This window comes from Salvelinus alpinus, chromosome 2 (genome assembly GCF_045679555.1).
Source record: "Salvelinus alpinus chromosome 2, SLU_Salpinus.1, whole genome shotgun sequence".
Classification (NCBI taxonomy): Eukaryota; Metazoa; Chordata; class Actinopteri; order Salmoniformes; family Salmonidae; genus Salvelinus; species Salvelinus alpinus.
The window spans coordinates 66,481,779-66,502,148 of record NC_092087.1 but is presented as its reverse complement, the minus strand read 5'-3'; the positions used below and the strand labels follow the sequence as shown (position 1 = coordinate 66,502,148).

General features: G+C 42.7%; 1 non-coding gene across 1 annotated transcript; it reads right to left on the bottom strand.

The window, feature by feature from the left end:
- Nucleotides 1-12,713: 12,713 nt before the first annotated feature.
- Nucleotides 12,714-12,768, bottom strand: LOC139568983 (U7 small nuclear RNA). The gene has a single exon (XR_011673820.1). It is a non-coding gene; the product is annotated as a U7 small nuclear RNA (small nuclear RNA).
- Between the last annotated feature and the right edge of the window lie 7,602 nt (nt 12,769-20,370).

The following is a 20,370-nucleotide window of genomic DNA, read 5'->3' as shown; positions in this document are numbered from 1 at the left end:
TAGGGCTTCCTGCCAAACATTCATCAGTTGCCATGGCAGCAGGAGAGAGAGAGGGAGAGGAGTGGAACATCAGAACGAATAATAATGAGTCACTCCTGGAGCCAGATGTGCCACATCTGCAAAGCCACCACACTAAGGGGGAGGGAGTTTGGGGAGGATGGGCGGAGAGGACTAGCAGTTAAGCAGGATGGGTGAGAGAAGGAACGGGGGACGTGGGGCATTTAATAAAATAATAGTCTGCATTCACTAATATACTGTAAGGGAACATTTAGAAAAATAGCAAACAACCGAGCCTATGATCGCATGCTCTTCACAAGCATGTGGGGAAATTGCTGGAATCTCCCCCGCAATTTCTCTAGTGTGGGAAAATATGAAGAGCAAAATCGCAAAGCAGTTGAGGACACACATTCCTAAGAGGATAGAAGAGTGAAATCATATGATATGCAAACTGAGAAGCTACACTAGTGGACACCAGCAAAATAAGGCTTTCATTTATGTGAAAAAGAAGATCCAAAGATCATGCTAGCCAACGTTCCTCAACTCGACAGTACCTCAACCAAAACAAATCAATATTAGGCCATTACACATTTCTCCTGATGGAGAAAGGCGAGCAAAACCCAAAACAGACCATGTTGTGCATTGGTGCAAAATACCATAGAGTTTTGCTTATCTTTGAGTAGCAGCATCTGCAACATACTTATTGCACGTAGGCTATCCCTACTCTGATGCAACTCTGTGTCTTGGGGTATTTTCTGCCACGCTCTGCAAGTTTCCCCTCGATTCACTCTTTCCGATATCCACATGCATCTTCGGGGAGAGAATGGGAAACTCATCAACAAAGTGCTGCTTAAATTTCATGGATTATTTTACGGTCTGGGCCGTTACGGGAGAAAACATTTTTGTTCCTGTTTTCCCTGTTTTTCCTCTTCGCCAGTTAGTTCGCCAGGGTGCTAAGCCAGCTATTCTCCATTCAGGTACGTAACACAGGGCTGCCAGAAATAACATCAACGTCGCACAGCAAAGTTCACCATGATGTAACTAAGCCCTGAAGCAAGAAACTACAAATAATGACAGCTTACGTAATGTCCAGACAGACAGTGTTTTCAGGCCACTACAAGGCAGCAAGCCCATTACAGGGGAGTTTCTGACTTTAAAAGATAATAGGGCAAAACTTTAACAGTCTGAAGTGTCAGGTTGAAGTGGATGACAGGAGATGAAGATGTATTTTTTCCTGACACTCAAGCTTTTTTCAGTGTCTCACAGAGGAACAAGGCAGATTCTAGGGGATGGTGCTGGGCTGGCCATTGCCCCTTCCAAAGGTACATTTTGCCCACCCACTCAGAAATGACACAACATGATGATTAAGGAATGGTAGGACCATGTGATGCAACATGTTGATCATGTGACCAACTGTGTCACGGTTACCTTTTTAACCACCTAGCAAGTTGAGAGTTGAGCAGCAAGAGGGTCCAGTATCCTAGAGTATACTAGCAGGTTTAAAAAACAGGTTGTCTACCCAACAGAAGACAGTGTTAGCCCACTAAGCTAAATCCTTGCTCGGGGAGGTAACACTTAAGTCTTTACCCATCACGCAAGTGTACTTCAGAGAACCATCTCTGCTACATATTTATCCTAAATGGTAATAGATTCTCTGCTAGACTGTGTTAGGTCACTAAGCTTACTCTGGGAGCTAACACACAACCTCCGCTACTTATATATCCTAACCGGTAATAGATTCATTGCTAGCAGAGCCCATATGTGCACGTCAATCTATTTCTGCCTGGTCTGGATGAGAGACTCGTAAAAAAACAAAAAACAAGCACGTCTCGCTAGTCCTTGTGTCAAGGAAACGGTTTTACGACATCTAGCACATGAATCAAACCGTCATCTGAGCAACATTTTCAGACATTTTCCAACTTCCCCTCTGTTTTTGTCATCCGGCCTCAGCCGCTATATTCCTCGAGAGGCCTCGCCATGCGGTCACTGCCGCACTAAAACTATCAATCCCCTTCAAACCGCCAACGGCAGCGGAGAAGCTATTTATCTGAGCTATGAAATTGCTTATTCCAGTTACTAATAAGCACGCACCCATTAAGAAAATTACTGTAAAAACTGTTAAATCCCCTTGGATTGATGAGGAATTGAAAAATTGTATGGTTGAGAGGATGAGTATGGCAAATAAGTCTGGCAGCCCAACTGATTGGCAAACGTGCTGCAAATTAAGAAATCATGTGAATAAGCTAAATAAAAATAAACTATACTATGAAACAAAGATAAATGATATAAAGAATTGTCGTAAAAAGCTTTGGAGCACCTTAAATTACATTTTGGGGGAACAAGCCAACTCGGCTCCATCATTCATTGAATCAGATGGCTCATTTATCACAAAACCCACTGATATTGCCAACTACTTTAACCTCTACACCAGGCCTGGGCAACTCCAGTCCTAAGGGGCCTGATTGGTGTCACACTTTTGCCCCAGCCCCAGCTAACACACCTGACTCCAATAATCAACTAATCAGGATCTTCAATATAGACATATCTGATATGGGCAGAAAGCTTACATTCTTGTTAATATAACTGCGCTGTCCAATTTACTGTAGCTATTACAGTGAAATAATACCATGCTATTGTTTGAGGAGAATGCACAGTTATTAACTTGAACATTTATTAATAAACCAATTCGGCACATTTGGGCAGACTTGATACAACATTTTGAACAGAAATGCGATGGTTCATTGGATCAGTATTAAACTTTGCACATACACTGCTGCCATCTAGTGGACAAAATCTAAATTGTCCCTAAACTGGAATAATACATTGTGGCCTTTCTCTTGCATTTCAAACATGATTCAAATATTTTTTTTTTAAACACATTTTTTTTTAAATGATCTTTTACCAGATCTAATGTGTTATATTCTCCTACATTAATTTCAAATTTCCACAAACTTCAAAGTGTTTCCTTTCAAATGGTATTAAGAATATGCATACATGCTTGCTTCAGGTCCTGAGATACAGGCAGTTAGATTTGGGTATGTCGTTTAAGGCGAAAATTGAAAAAAAGGGTCCGATCCTTAAGAGGTTATTAATTACTTTTTCATTGGCAAGATAAAAAAAAACTTAGGGATGACATGCCAGCAACAAACGCTGACACTACACATCCAAGCATATCTGACCAGATTATGAAATACTTTTGAATTCCGTAAAGTCAGTGTGGAAGAGGTGACAAAATTATTGTTGTCTATCAACAATGACAAGCCACTGGGGGCTGACAATCTGGATAGAAAATTACTGAGGATAATAGCAGACGATATTGCCACATCAATTTAAGCCTACTAGAAAGTGTGTGCCCTCAGGCCTGGAGGGAAGCTAAAGTAATTCCACTACCCAAGAATAGTTAAGCCCCCTTTTTTTAACGAGGCAAGTCAGTTAAGAACAAATTCTTAATTACAATGACAGCCTACCCCGGCCAAACCCGGACGATGCTGGGCCAATTGTGCGCCGCCCTATGGGACTCCCAATCACAGCCGGATGTGATGCAGCTTGGAATGGAACCAGGTACTACAGTAATGCCTCTTGCACTGAGATGCAGTGTCTCAGACCACTGCACCACTTGGGTGTAAAGCCATAACACGTACGTTTTCCAGCAGTAGATTATGATAGATCATGTCAAAAGCTGCACTGAAGTCTAACAAGACAGCCCCCACAATCATTTTTTCATAAATTTCTCTCAGCCAATCATCAGTCATTTGTGTAAGTGCCGTGCTTGTTGAGTGTCCTTCCCTACATGCGTGCTGAAAGTCTGTTGTCAATTTGTTTACTGGGAAATAGCATTGTATCTGGTCAAACACAGTTTTTTCCAGAAGTTTACTAAGGGTTGGTAACAGGCTGATTGGTCGGCTATTTGAGTGGCACAGCAGTCTAAGGCACTGCATCTCAGTGCAAGAGGTGTCACTACAGTCAAGGGTTTGAATCGAGGCTGTATCACATACGGCCGTGATTGGGAGTCCCATAGGGTGGTGCACAATTTGCCCAGTGTCGTCCGGGTTTGGCTGGTGTAGGCCGTCATTGTAAATAAGAATTTGTTCTTGACTGACTTGCCTAATTGAATGAAGGTTCAAATATATATTTTTAAACCCTGCTATAATGGGGATAAAGAGTTTCTTGTCTAACAGAACACAGAGGGTGTTCTTTAATGGAAGCCTCGCAAACATAATTCAGGTAAAAGCAGGAATTCCCCAGGGTAGTTGTTTAGGCCCCTTGCTTTTTTCAATCTTTACTAACGACATGCCGCTGGCTTTGAGTAAGGCCAGTGTGTCTATGTATGCGGATGACTCAACACTATACACGCCAGCTACTACAGCAACTGAAATGACTGCAACACTTAACAAAGAGCTGCAGTTGGTTTCAGAATGGGTAGCAAGGAATAAGTTAGTCCTAAATATTTCCAAAACTAAAATATTTTTATTTGGGACAAATCATTTGGGACAAATCAACTACATCTCATAATGAATAATGTGGAAATTGAGCACGTTGCGGTGGCTAAACTGCTTGAAGTAACCCTGGAGTGTAAACTGTCATGGTCAAAACATATTGATTCAACAGTAGCTAAGATGGGGAGAAGTCTGTCCATAATAAAGTGATGCTCTGCCTTCTTAACAACACTATCAACAAGGCAGGTCCTGCAGGCCCTAGTTTTGTCGCACTGTTCAGTCGTGTGGTCAGGTGCCACAAAGAGGGACTTGGGAAAATTGCAGTTGGCTCAGAACAGGGCAGCACGGCTAGCCCTTAAAAGTACACAGAGAGCTAACATTAATGACATGCATGTCAATCTCTCATGGCTCAAAGTGGAAGAGAGATTGACTTCCATATTACTTGTTTTTGTAAGAGGTGTTGACAAGCTGAAGGTACCGAGCAGTCTGTTTAAAATGCTAGCACACAGCTCGGACACCCGTGCAAACCCTACAAGACATGCCACCAGAGGTCTCTTCACAGTCCCCAAGTCCAGAACAGATTATGGGAGGCGCACAGTACTACATAGAGCCATGATTACATGGAACTGTATTCCACACCAGGTAACTGATGCAAGCAGTAGAATAAGATTTAAAAAGCAGGTAAAAAACACCTTATGGAACAGCGGGGACAGTGAAGTAACACAAACATGGGCACAGACATATGCATACACACACATGATAACATATGCACTATACACAGACGTACACATGGATTTTGTGTTGTAGATATGTGGTAGTGGAGTATGGGCCTGAGGGCACACACTTAGTGTGTTGTGAATTCTGTAATGAATGTATTGTAATGTTTTTAAAATTGTATAACTGCCTTAATTTTTCCGGATCCCAGGAAGAGTAGCTGCTGCCTTGGCCTCTCTTTCTCACTCTCTCTGGATAATTTACATATGAACTTTATACCTGTGTTGTTTTATGTTCGCTCCTCCTCCTGTAATCTGTTTTATAGCATTGTTCCCATTCCACTTTCCTTCCCTATTTTGAGCCACTGCCTAAACCTTTCGACACCCCCTGTGTCCTGACTTGTCCTGAAGAGGTCATAGATACAATTGGTAATTGTCCAGAGTTGTATTCATTAGTGAACACCGTAGCAAGTCCTTCACAGTTTTGGTCTGTTTGCTTCTGGTTTTTCATAGAGAATACAACCCCTTTTATAGCCACGAGGGCCGAATACTAGCTTGAGATTTGTGCAAATATACAATTTGTAAGTACACATATCTCCCTATAGCAGCAATGCATAGTTTACACAAATGTTGGATTTACGTCTGTGCTGCTCAAGCTGAGATTCGGACCAACGAGCGCATTGATCTCCAAACAAACATTTCATAGTGTGACAGTGTCGCTTAGCAACAATGCATCAGTCCCAATTAATTTGCTTTCGGTTCATAGCCTCGGGTCTAGACTATAGCAAGGCTGGAGAGTGTCAGTGCACATTCAAACTGTTCTCTGCAAAGTGCTTAATAATAGGCCATTCCTATAGTCTATTCTATAGCATTTAGGTTCAGCTACAGCATTAACCGCTTTGGGCTAGAATGTATGTAGTACATCTAAAAGCTCTGTGCCATAACCTGCAGACGTAATGCCCCACCGCGACTGCCTTGAATGACACACACTAACAAACAGCTCACACACTGACACACAACTAATCTACACTAACACACAACTTACACACACTAATAAACAACTAATGTAAGCCTTACACACTCATTCAAGGCTTACGTGAGCGTGTGTATGAGTTGTGTGTTTGTGTGTGTAAGCCTTGAATGTGTGTGAGTAGTGTGTGTGTTAGTATGTCGTGTCCCAGAGGTGAGGCAGGGCACTTGGCAGACTGTATTCTCTGAGCTAAGACGAGCTGAGTGGGCTAGAGAACATCAGTGGCTTTAGCCAATCTGTTGGGCTGTCTCCCCAGCCACAACCCACCTGTCGACACCCCTCCTCTCCTCCTCTCTGTCTCTACACCTCTCTAACTCCATTCTCCCTCTCTCACACCCACCAAAGCCATTTCTCTCTCCCTTTTCTTCCTCTTAATTGTTCTGGTTTCTCTCTAGCTCTGTATTGTTTTTCATCTCTTTCTGTGACAACAGAGCACAACACAGCCCTGGGCGGCGGGGCAGAGTACACTAGGTGCCCTTGGCAAGACAGATAAACCGGTGTTATATGATTACGTGGCGCAGCGTTATTGTGCAACCCATGACTCACACTCAGCTTTAATTGCAGTGCCGCTCGCTTGTGCATGTTTTAGTGTGGGCGGAAAGAGAGACAGACAAGAGGGAGAGGGTTAGCACTTTTGCAGGTCAGCATTCAGGGGGGGGGGGGGGGGTGTACAGGCGGTAAAGCCAGGGGGGTGGAGGCTACCGGGACTCGGAGCATGGACCGACCGCAGTGGCGTGTTTTTTTTTACTACTCGTTTACACATGAGTGACGCACATTTTGATGATAAGCGAAACATTCGGCCAACAGGACCGATAACGGCAAATCCTGCACTGATCAAAGACCATGCTGCACTGACAAATACACAAAATCATCTACATGATTGTTTTGTATTATGTAAATTGCATGATATCATTACAGAAAGGCCTTGAGTTTCACAACAAGTAAGAGTTCAGCAAGTAAGCCTATGAGTAACACTCCTCCTGACTGCAAAGCCGATTGCACTCGGCTAGACTTGGCAAGGCAGTCACAGCGAGAGGTCGGCTTATCCTCTCTTCGCCCGGGGCAGCCATTTTGGAAATTAATTTGGAAAGGAATCACATCTCAGGCGACCCTGAGAGACCGAAGCGGGGTGTAAAGCCATTTGTGTGGGTACGAGGGGCTGGGCTGGACTGGATGACCTTGTGGTTCGACACTCACACACACACTCAGCTTTCCTTCATTTTCAGTCGGACTATTGGAGAACAACTTGGCGGGAAGCCTGTGCATGTGTGTCTGTGTGTCTATGTGTGAGAGAGAGAGTTTTGAGTGGCTTCAGCTCCCTGCCAATTCCTATTTGTGCCAAGCCAACCTGCTCCTATGTTAGAAAGGATGGGGAGCCAAGTCCAAACATGAATTTGTCATTCTTTGGAGGTCAAACAGAGATGAATCATTTTCAAGGCAGGCGGAGAAATGGTCGATTGATATACAGTATAATCCTCCCACTCACACGTTTACAGTATATACCTTTATATATTATATATTATATTATATATTTAATTATTTTTCAATATATTGGGAATAGTGACCAATATATTGGGAATAGTGACCTTTTGCAAGACACTGAGTGAATTTCAAGGACACATTATAATGTTGAGGTGTTAAACATAAAATACATAGATAATGTTGAGGTGTTATACATAAATATACATGCTCAAGTAATTGTCTATCAATAGTTAACTAAGTAAGCAATGAGGTTTTTATTCTTAGAAACAAGAAGCAGTGTAGTCATATTGTTTTTTAAGACTTTTCCAGGTGGAAAAGAAATGGCTACTTTCTTTTCATATTTTTTGCATTGATAAAAAAGACAATTAAAACGAATTTCTGAAGTTGACGTGTACTTAAGCCTGACGAGTTCATCATTTTCCGGATTGTTTGGTCTGTCACCTTTTTGCGGCAACCTCAGTGACACGTACGATAAGGTGTTGTCAAATAAACTGCACTCTGATTGGCTCACCCAACTCCCAGGTTGGATTACATCACCACAAAGCACTGTTTTCACCTTCATGCCAAAATCAGTACTCATGGGTAACGCCCCACCGCGACTGTTTCTGTGTCACAAGATTGCCCAATGTGCTGGATAAGGGAGTTACTGATCCATCAAACCATGTTCACCTCACTCTATCAAAGTTAGCCATTAACCCAATGTTAGGTGCAAAAGTAAACTATTAGAGGTTACAGGTAGTAAGAACATAATGATAGACACAAGTCTAAAGGTCTTAGATGATTCCAAGAACGGGGACTTACTCAGAAAAAGATGTGCTACACACACATAGAAACTATTCCTGGCCTGGGGTTGTCTAGCAGTCTAAGCCGCTGCCTCTGGAGCACATGTACAATGTACCACTGCCAGCATGGGTTTGAATCCATCACACTGCTCTTTCAGCACCCTTCTACATCTCACATTTATCTCTATCTATCCAATGAACATACAAAATACTTAAAAAATATATTTTCAAAATATAGCTGCGAGCAGCAATAAACGGGGTTCACAGGATAACAGAAAGGACACAAGATCAGTTGAATAACAAAGCAAGCACTCTAAAAAATCTATCCTGATGGAACTCATGGGTCCTTGAGGCAAATGTGTTCAGCATGAGGAAAGACACCTACATACAAAGTTCAAGTCTTTAGGTCAAACAGGGCGGCGGATATGAGGGTCTAAGTGAGACTGCTTATAACAGTGCCACCTATAGGCTAATCGGTGCCATTCTTTTTGACCAATTTACTCATGGCCTCTAGTTTCTGTGTGCCAAATTAGAAAAAAGTTATGCTTGAGTTATTTGACCATGTCAATAAAAGAGTTATCAAAGACATTCGCTGTGAACCCCTAAAAATAAACTATTCTGAAGTGCCATGTAAAAAACAAACCTGTAAACATGTAGCTAGGTTGCACTAGTCCAATGAATGTACGGAATAAACATTAGACCAAAAAGGTTATCCTTGGTGAGTTACCCTGCACAACTACCCTGTACAAAGTGACCAGTCAAAGTTCACAGCCCCTTGTGTGTGGTACTCTTTAGTAGGTCCTGACTAATTTCATAGTTAGAGGTCGTATCTGACGTGATTTAAACACCAATTATTGCCACCCGTGAACTTTTGGAGTGTCACAATGGGCAATTGGGCAATGTCGAGTTCAAGGGCGCTGTGCACCGGTCACATGCCTTCCGAAGTTACATTGCCCCATTGATGCTATAAGCCCACTAGTCCAAGGGCCAAGACTTTATCTCAACGAGACAAGGTATTTACGATGTGTAAACAGAAATACTATGGTGTGGCCTAGATGGTCCGAGTGAAATATCTAACACGCTCAGTAGGACATTTCACAATGGTTAACAATGCAATCGATAGAGTTATCTAACTGGTTGTTGTCACTTTGAAAGATTTGCTAAAGACCTTGGATTGTCTATCGATTTCTGCTATAATTCTCGTATACACATACACCTAACCTGGAAAACAGATGAATTTGAACATGACTTTGGTGCGGAAAATACCTTTTGTTTTGGAATTATTTTCTGTGCTTAGCATAGCACATGAATTCATGGCTGAAAAAAAGACAATAGGACGAGGCCCTTAAGGCTGAATAGCCTAATGGAGACCACAGTTGAAACAAAGCCAAGTGTTTATTGGTGGATTTCCGCCTACTGCCATTTTGACAGCAGGTAGCCAGCTGTTTTTCTGCTCATTGTTCTGTCCGAGCTCTCTGCATTTTTAACAATGGGGAACAATTCCAGGAAAAGGCAGGAGAAAAGAGGCCGTCTCTGCTCTTCCGCTGCCCTCCAAGGCCTTCGGTCTTCCCAACACTGATTTCTATCTGCTATATTCCCGACTTTGGATACACGGTGAAAAAATACACAAACATATAATGTACACGACAACAATGCCTCACCATTTCCTTGACAACCCTACATTATCTGGGAAATGATGTAGCCTAACCTTAAAGAGGTGTGTGTGTAAGCATGTGAGGCGTTTTGTGCATTCAGTGTATATGCAAAGGCCCTAAGTCTATCTAATGCCCCCCCCCCCCCCCCCCAAAAAATGAAACAAGGTAGAACTCCAAACTCAGGAGATGAAGATGTACTGATCCAACTCCAGGTTCTACACTTGAGCAGCATCATCATTCGGCTGCAGAACAGTTACCAGTTAGGTTTGCAAGCTTGATTGAAGCACTGATGAGTAGCTTCATGTAATGACAGTCAGCAAGACACAATGCAAGGCCTGATACTGCATTTTGGGTTATGAGAGTTCTGCAGCATTTCCACTCCACTAGAAGTGCCCATCGGCACTTGGCTAGGTCCCCAGTTGGCAGCGTCTCTGCAAGATTAGCAACTCTGCTAGCATATGCTGCCCCCCAGCTAGAGATGGGAAATGATGCAACGAGTTGAATAGGGCTACTCGTATAGCTAGCCTGATTTTTCCATCAAGAAAGGCAAAGCTGACTTTCTTTTTATAGACTAAAGGCATTGCAGAATATTGCTCCTGTTGTGAGCTTCACTTTGATATTTCAGTGCCACTCTGTGGGTGAGAGTTTAGATGTTTCCTCTCAGAGCAAAGACCTTCCCTTTTCGAGCGCTGTGAAATTGTAATGGGTTTAGTGGTCTGTTGTGTGTGTGAAGGTTCTGCCTTTTGACCTGAATCAGCAGCTAGCTCCTTTTTCTAGGAAAAAGGGAAGAGGAAAATATGTAAATGTAATATATATATTTTTTCATTCGCAGGAGGAAGAAAAAAAAGGGCACCCAATCAATTATAATTTTTTAAACAATATAGGCAGTCATACTCTCTCTAAGGAGGGCTTATATACAGTGCGGGTTGTTGATGGTTTGTGACCTTTTGAGGCCCATGTTACACAGTATAAAAGGGTAGTCATAGATGTCATGTACCATGGCTTGGCATGAAATGGACCCGCATGACCCTAATTGCATCAACTCAACTGTCAGTCATGGTTAATTTCTGGCAATCAAACTCACACGCATGCACGGGCACGCGCACGCACACGCACACGCACACACACACACACACACACACACACACACACACACACACACACACACACACACACACACACACACACACACACACACACACACACACACACACACACACACACACACACTTCCCTTTTGATAAAAGGCAGAAAACCCCCAACCCCCACAATGCAGGCTTGTGACATCAGTTGTGACCCAACACAAACCTCCCTACCTTTGTTATCTCTCAAAACATTGAATAGAAAATAGAAAAGGAAAAACACACACACACACTAGTGTATGAATGGCAGCCCCCCAAAATAGCACTAAATCAACACCATGTGCTGAGGACAATAGAGAGAGAATGGGGGTGGGGACCCAGGCTAGCCACAGGGTGAGTGTGTGTGAGTGTACGTGTATGTCTGTATGTGTATGTGCTTGTTTGTGTGTGTGAATTCATGTGTGTAGCAGTGTGTGTGTAGTGAGTGAGGGTGGTTTACAGAACGATGAGACTCAGACAGCCCCTGCTTACTCAGCAACTCCTGTGCCAGGGCTTATTTCAATCGCTCTTTTTTTAAATGAATTGCGTCGCGCCGGCCCCACTGAATAGCCCTGAGGTGCGTCAGACCCTTCACAGCTGACTGGCCTGATATATGCCTGACAGGAAAGCAGGAAGCTTGGCGTGAGAGAGAAAGAGAGTGGGGGGAGGAGGGGGGAGGGAGGAGAGTAGGCCTTGAGGCCAGAGAGAGAAAGAGCTGGCAAGAACGAAAAAAACATTGTTTCTTCCCTCAACCCCATGCAGAAGAAGGAGGGGAAAAACCTGCTGTGTGTCGTGATTGTTTACAAGTCGCCCAGGTCAAAGGTCAAATCATGGCAGCCATCTTTGTCCCTGCTGCTACTTTGAGTTGTTGTTGTTTTTGTCGTCCTGGAAGCACAACCAGATGTCACCTCAATGTCCTTTTGATTCACTTCACCCTTCTCTCCTTTCCTTTTCCTTCCCTCAATTTTTATTTTTATTTCCCCTTCTTTCGTTCTTTCCCCTCTTCCGTCACAGCGGGAGAACAGACAGGGTTGACCCAGATCTCCAATTGTGTATGTGATGGCACACAGGGATGAAGGGAGGGAGGTAAAGGGGGATGAGGGGGAAAAGAGGCAGAGAAAGGACTTAAAAGGACTCAGGATAGAGTGGTTTTGCTTTGTGAGTAATGCAGCACTCCAGTGGATGAGATTTATCTGGAACAGCGCACATGAATAAATACTATGGTATAAATACTATAGTATTCAGTGTAGTATTTTAGCTGACTTTACTGTAGTATTTACTGTAGTATACTATAGTATTTACAGTTAACTACAGTATAAATACTGTACTAAAAGAAAACTGTAGTGTATATATTATAGTAATTAATGTAGTGTTTTTGCGGATTGTAGTACACTGTAGCATTTACAGTAGTGTTTTTGCTAACTGTAGTATACTTTTGCGGACATTACTGTAGTATTTACTATAGTGTTTTTGTTTTATTATCTTTGACATAGAAGTGGAGGCTTTCTCATCGAGGAAACCTACTGGAGAAATACTAAAAGAGACAATTGTTTATAACCTGTAGGTAGGTAGGACTGGGGTCTAAACAGATAGTTTAGCTCTTAACATAGCTTCTGCTCGTTTCTATAACCTGTAGGGAACACAATATATGGTCTATACTTGGCATGTAGGTTTCTCACTTATGTATATGGGGGAGGGGAATGGGGATGGAATATGCTAATTAAATACTGTATTATTTACCATAATTACAAAATGTAGTTATGACTAGTGTTTTGGTGGACATTACTGTAGTATTTACTACAGTGTTTATTTGTGGATAATACTGTGGTATTTACTATAGTATTCTACAGTATACATTAACATTCTATAGTATGTACTAGACATGATTGAGTACTACTAGTATAGCATTCTACAGTATACTACAGAATTCTATAGTAAGTGGTCAAAAGACCAATCGGTGACAAAAGATCAGACTTTGGCGACATGTGTAAACGCAGCACTATTGTCTGAGTGAGTGAAACATAAATAAATTCTACAAGGAGGACGAGGAGGTGGCACAAATTTCAGAAATAGACCAAGTTTTGGTAAATGGCTCCTATATACATCAAGTCCATAATTATTGGCACCCTTGAGAAAGATGAGCAAAAAAAACTATACAATAAAAAGGACTAATACTGAGCTATATTGCATGTTGAAAGAATTGGAAAATGATATTATTGTATACTAATACAATTGCTCAGAGAAAGAGATTTTGTTTAACAAGTAATAAAACATTTAAAAGATAAGGGTCAAAATTATTGGCACCCCTGTTTTCAGTACTTCAGCACACCAGTGGTGTGTTCAAAAACATATTTTTGGCAATGCACACCAGTGCAGAAAAGTACCTCATACCTACGGAAAAATATGGTGGTGGATCTTTGATGTTATTGAGCTATTTTGCTTCCACTGGTCCTGGGGCCCTTGTTAAGGTCAACGGCATCATGAACTTTACCAAGTACCAGTATTTGAATAGTTTCTGAAGAATGCAATTAACACGAGCCATAGTCAAGGCTCTAAAGTGCAAAAAAAAATATTTTGCTGTGCGACCAAGAGTTTTATTTTGAGAGCAGAGCCGTCTTTCGTATTAGTATCGACACATGCCTCAACGACAGACTTAGCAGACATTCTATCTGCGTGGTGTTTTAGGAAACGCATGTTACATCTGCGGCCGTTATAGGAAAGATTTACCAGTATATCCAAACATGTGGGGGCACAAAAAGAAAGGAAAAGGGATAGCTTCTTCTGGAGATCAACGATCATTGCAATGAATGAATGACAGATCTCTTGCATTTTGTCATCACAAACCTGACGTTTTTAAAGAGACATTGTACAATTCATTGTAATGCATCTCAATAGGAAAATTGTGCTTTTACACAATGTAAAATCTAATATTCCACAAATTACTTTCTAATTTCAATGACAGGTATTCATATCAACATTTCATCTTTTATAATAAACAAATGTCTTCACAGTGTTACATATTAGTTTCTAGGGCACGACATGTGCTTCAAAAGTAGCTGGAATTCATATAGGCTGTATCTCAATCAATTTGCCAAAATTTCACGTGGTGGTCCTAACTTTTTAAAATTGGGAGCATCAGTGCTACCAATGGAAATGTTTCATTTAGAGCCTTGGCCATAGTTCACTTCGCTCTACGGCTTATACAGTAGCAGGGGGTGAAACGTCTATTGTGGAGAGACGGATAGACTTTCTCTTGAATGTAATGAGCTTCTTCACCTCGTTATCTTGAGGCCTATGCAAAAAAAAGTATAGCTCAAGTTCACTGACTTCTCACAATGTTAAAGCTCTATTCTCATCCTCCCAGACGGCCTCATTCACTCGTATCTACATCAACTGTTCTAGGACCAGCTTAACCCCTTTCGTATTTAACCACCTCCTTTCACTCTTATCTATGAACTGTTCTAGGACCAGGCTTAACTTCCTTTCACATGTTCAACCACCTTCACACCATTGTCTGAAAAAATCTATTTTATTCTTGACATTCACATTGTTCTCGTATTTTTGTTTTTAGGTCAGTTTTCCTCAATCTCAACCACCTTGTTCTGTCCTCTCCTGTCCTCTCTTCCACTCCCTTCATCCCTCTCTCTCTTCAGTGTTTAACATTGAGGCATCTCCCATGATCAGGTGAAATGGATCTCTCCACCTATCTATCGCCCTGTTCTTGCTGAAGCAACCGGATCTCGCTGAGAGAAGCTGACCCACAACTTCACAGGGGATCGGGTGGCGGCCATGTTGAATTGGCTGAATGAGTGCGACGGTGTCCGTTTACCGTCTTCCCCAATAGGACAGCACAATGGGGAGAGACAGGCGAGAGGCCCTTGCACAGCGAGGTAGACAGACAGGGCATTGAAGGGATGGGGATGGGTCATTCTATGGTGAAGGTGTACCAGCTAACACTAGCTTAGCATTGCATGGCGCTAACTCCAGACTGACAATGAATGGAGTTTTGTGTTTGCGTTTGTTGTGTTGTTCACTTATTCTGGGACTGCAGGTTTGATGGCTAACCCTTGTACTAACAGAGGGAATTTAAAGTAGAATAATAAGGTCCCTTTTCGAATCGATATGCTTATTTGCCAGGTTGGGGCTAGGAGTGAATATGTTAGCATTGATAGCATCCACAACAGTGGCATCATTAGTCCTGGGCTTCCAAGGATTCAGCCACGGATGATTTTGGTCCAGCCCTGGATGTTACTTTTTATTTTATTTTAGTCTGATATGAGTTTTCATGTCCCTGAAAACAGGTTACTCTGCTTTCTGTCGACTCTGCGGAGAGTGCCTCTGGAGAGATTTCACAATGCACTGGATGCTCACGTCCCTTAACCCCTCCCCACCCTTACAACACCGATTAGATGTCAATTTCATCACTAAGCAAAACTCCTGTAACTCAGTCAGTCTACAGCATAGCACAGAGCAAATTTGGATATTCTGAATATCTTCAGAAAGATAAGCAAAAAAGCGATCTGTTTGAGCAAGTTGAGCACGAGCAGGCAGCAGTGAATGAGGTGGAGAGGGCAGAACAGCCATAAAGTCAAAGTGCAGCAGCAGCAGCAGATTTAGCCACAGGTTTGTGCAGGGTTGGTGGTAGCTAACTAGCTAGCTAGTCTCGCTCGGCATAAGGTTTAGCTAATGCTAATAAGCTAGCATTATCACTCAGCATCCTTAAGCTATTGGATGTTGGTCAGAGTTATTTAACAGTATATTTAGTGAATGGACAAGGTAAGGATGTTGATATAAGTCATGAGGTAAAGTGTTTATTTCCAGCCAGTGTATTTGATGGGTTTCGTTTCTGTATCTAGCTTTGCTAGCTACCGAAGAGATGAGAAAACATTTTTATGACTGAAGCGCATATCTTCTGACAGTGTCACAGTGCCCCCCTGTGGACTGAAGCAGAACTTTACTACAAATTGATAAATAACCCTGTTTAAAATGGGCAATGTTGAGGTGACCAAATTAAATGAATCATCGAAGGCTTATAACCTATTCCATTCTCCTGCTAAACATGCTAGGCTATGTAACTATTTGTAAAAAAAAACTTTTAAAAACTGCCCTTTATTAAATTTATGAAATTATTTTATTGAGCTTTAATTTTTATTATCCATTTCATTCACTTAGCTACTTACTTTTTCTATTGTTGTCCTGGATGGCAGTCGAGCTCCCTGCCATCCAGGACCTCTATACCAGGTGGTGTCAGAGGAAGGCCCTAAAAATTGTCAAAGACTCCTGCCACCCAAGTCATAGACTGTTCTCTCCGCTACAGAACGGCAAGAAGCACCGGTGTGCCAAGTCTGGGACCAAAAGGCTCCTAAACAGCTCCTGAATGAAATTTTTGTACTGGAACTATGCACACTCACTAGATTCTTCAAAGTAGCCACCATTTGCCTTGATGACAGCTTAGCACACTCTTGGAATTCTCTCAACCAGCTTAATGAGTAATTATTTTCCAACAGTCTTGAAGGAGTTCCCACATATGCTGAGCACTTGTTGGCTGCTTTTCCTTCACTCTGTGGTCCAACTCATCTCAATTGGGTTGAGGTCGGGTGATTGTGGAGGCCAGGTCATCTGATGCAGCACTCTCCTTCTTGGTCAAATAGCCCTTACACAGCCTGGAGGTGTGTTTTGGGCCATTGTCCTGTTGAAAAACGAATGATAGTCCCACTAAGCGCAAACCAGATGGGATGGCGTATCGCTGCAGAATGCTGTGGTAGCCGTGCTGGTTAAGTGTGCCTTGAGTTCTAAATAAATCACAGACAGTGTCACCATCACACCTCCTCCTCCATGCTTCACGGTGGGAACCACTCATGCATCCATTTACCTACTCTGCGTCTCACAAAGACACAGCGGTTGGAACCAAAAGTCTTACATTTGGACATCGGACCAAAGGACAGATTTCCACCCGTCTAATGTCCATTGCTTGTGTTTCTTATTATTAACAAGTCTTTCTTAACAAGTCTTTCTTTCTTATTAACAAGTCTCATCTTATTATTGTTGTCCTTTAGTAGTGGTTTCTTTACAGCTATTCGATCATGAAGGCCTGATTCACACAGTCTCCTCTGAATAGTTGATGTTGAGATGTGTCTGTTACTTGAACTCTGTGAAGCATTTATTTGGGCCGCAATATGAGGTGCAGTTAACTCTAATGAACTTATCCTCTGCAGCAGAGGTAACTCTGGGTCTTCCTTTCCTGTGGCTGTCCTCATGTGAGCCAGTTTCATCATAGTGTTTGATGGTTTTTGCGACTGCACTTGAAGAAATGTTCTCTTTGCTTGTTTGAGCTGTTCTTGCCATAATATGGACTTGGTATTTTACCAAATAGGGATATCTTCTGTATACCACCCCTACCACGTCACAACACAACTGATTGGCTCAAATGCATTAAGAAGGAAAGAAATTCCACAAATGAACATTTAACAAGGCACACCTGTTAATTTAAATGCATTCCAGGTGACTACCTCATGAAGCTGGTTGAGAGAATGCCATGATTGTGCAAAACTGTCATCAAGGCAAAGGGTGGTTACTTTGAAGAATCTGAAATATAAAATATATTTTGATTTGTTTTATACTTTTTTGGTTACTACATGATTCCATGAATAGGTGTCCAAACTTTTGACTGGTACTGCATTTCTAAACAATTCTACATTAATGTGGATGCTACCATGATTACAGATAATCCTGAATGAATCATGAATAATGATGAGTGAAAAAGTTACAGACACACAAATGTCTCACCCCAAAGACATGCTAACTCTTACCATTACAATAACAAGGGAGGTTAGCATTTTGGAGGGGGGGGGGTATGATATTTGAAATTAGGCAAACTATTAGAATTTTAGCAACCAGGAAATGGTGGAGTGATTTCTGCATATTGCAAGTTTAAAGCTGCTCTATGGATTCTAATTACTGCATAGTGTGTGTCTGTGTGTGTGTGTGTGTGTGCATGCGTGCGTGCGAGAGAGAGAGGGTCTTTGGGAACTGTAGGCTTGATTCTTAATCAGTTTGGCTCATTGGACAAGTCAGTCTATGTTTGAAGCTGTTGAGTGGTATGGATGTTTTTGGCAATATACTGCACCTGCTGTCTCTAACTCTGAATGCTCGGCTATGAAAAGCCAACTGACATTTACTCCTGAGGTGCTGACCTGTTGCAGCCTCTACAACCACTGTGATTATTATTATCTGACCCTGCTGGTCATCTATGAACATTTGAACATCTTGGCCTTGTAATCTTGGCCATTATAATCTCAACCCGGCACAGCCAGAAGAGGACTGGCCACCCCCCAGAGCCTGGTTTCTCTCTAGGTTTCTTCCTAGGCTCCTGCATTTCCAGGGAGTTTTTCCAAGCCACCGATATCGAAATCCATGCGAGTTAGAGTGTGCAATGTTCATGCTACCGTTTCTAGGCCTTTCCCCAGCTGGGGTGAGAAGTGGTGTTCCTAAATAGGGCTGCTCAGACATACAGTGGTCTGCCAGGATCAGCTGCCACTCAAATCCCAGCTGCTGATGACGAATAGCCCTGTGACAGACACTACTGTGCAGGGGCCTGGCTAGGAGCTTCCAGGTCATTCAGTCCTGCCCCCGTTACCTAGCACCTCGTCACCAATAGACTTTAATGGTGCAAGAAATTTAGGTGAATACCTGTGCGCTGAAATTATTTAGAGTGACATGGTGATGCGCTTGTCCGAACATCACTTCTTCGCTATTGGAAAATGGACTTGGAAAAAAATCCAAGACGACCAGCACCTCCCCACAGCCGCAGGAGACTGCCGGAACTCCAGTCTGTCGGAGGACCTCCTGCCGACAGCACGTTGCTTATCTCTCAGGCTGTGCTCCCCTAGCCATTGTCTTCCCAGACTTACCCACAAGGCCTGCGCACCGCACCTCTGGGGACCACTGCTGCTCAGAGATCCCTTGCCGAGTTAGCCTGGGGGGACGCCCAGTTACCGTGTGTTGCCACGAGGAGGCCCGGCAGGAGTCTTAGTGAAGGAGAGGCTGTGTACTGGCAAGGGAAGGCTTACGCGCAAAGCTGCTTCCTGGTTTACCACGAGGGCTAGCCAGCGCCAGCGAGCTGTACGCGAGAGGTTTGCAAGCAGGTGGGAAGTAGGCATGCTCAACTGCACTAGATGCAACACAGCACCCTGTGTGCTACACACACACAAACTAGGAGGAACATCTAAAATATTCACCCACTTCATATTTAATCTCCAGTTCCCAGAGAGAACCATAATATAAAGCTTGTGGATCAGGGGCGTTTCTATGATTTCAAGATATTAGTCCACAGCCAGTAGGGGGGTCTGAGGGCATCCTCCCCTGGCAAAAAAAGAAGGATGCATGAATTTGGCGCACTTTGAGATGAACATTGAGAGATTTGAACATTGAGAGATTAGATATTTTTCAGGTAACTTGCACCTTCCCACCTGCCACAGCAGACACTGCCAGTACGCAATTAGAGTAGCTACTGTGGGTGTCTACTCTGGAACACTCTACTCTGGAACACATATATCTATCAATCAAATGTATTTATAAAGCCCTTTTTACATCAGCCGATGTCACAAAGTGCTATGCAGAAACCCAGCCTAAAACCCCAAACAGCAAGCAATGCAGATGTAGAAGATCAGAGCGCCTGACAATCATGTAGTCCTTGAGGTGCAAGTGCTGTGGTTGTGGGTGCATCCAGGAAGTGTTTATATTTGTTTTTCATATGGAACATGGTGTTGTTGATGTTCAGCACAAAGTCTCCACTCCATATCTTACGATCTCTCTTGATGTCACACAAAAACAAGATTTTTACATTTTTGTGTACTTCCAGAAGAAGTTGTAGCCCTTTCCTTCCTTCCTGAGCAACCCTTCACCCAGGAGTGTGGTCTTACTGAGAGCAGTGATGTCGATGTTATATCGCTTCATCTCTGCTGCAATGAGTCTTTCGTTTGGGCATGTCAGCGGCATGGTTGGAGTCCAAGAGAGTCCTTATGTTCAATGTTGCAAGTCATAAGGCATATTTCGACATATTTAGTTTTATTTCATTTTTGATTGCTGAATGACATCAGGGATGTCCTCATTACGGATGCCTTGAGAGGAGCGGAGTGCTGGACAGATCCTCGGA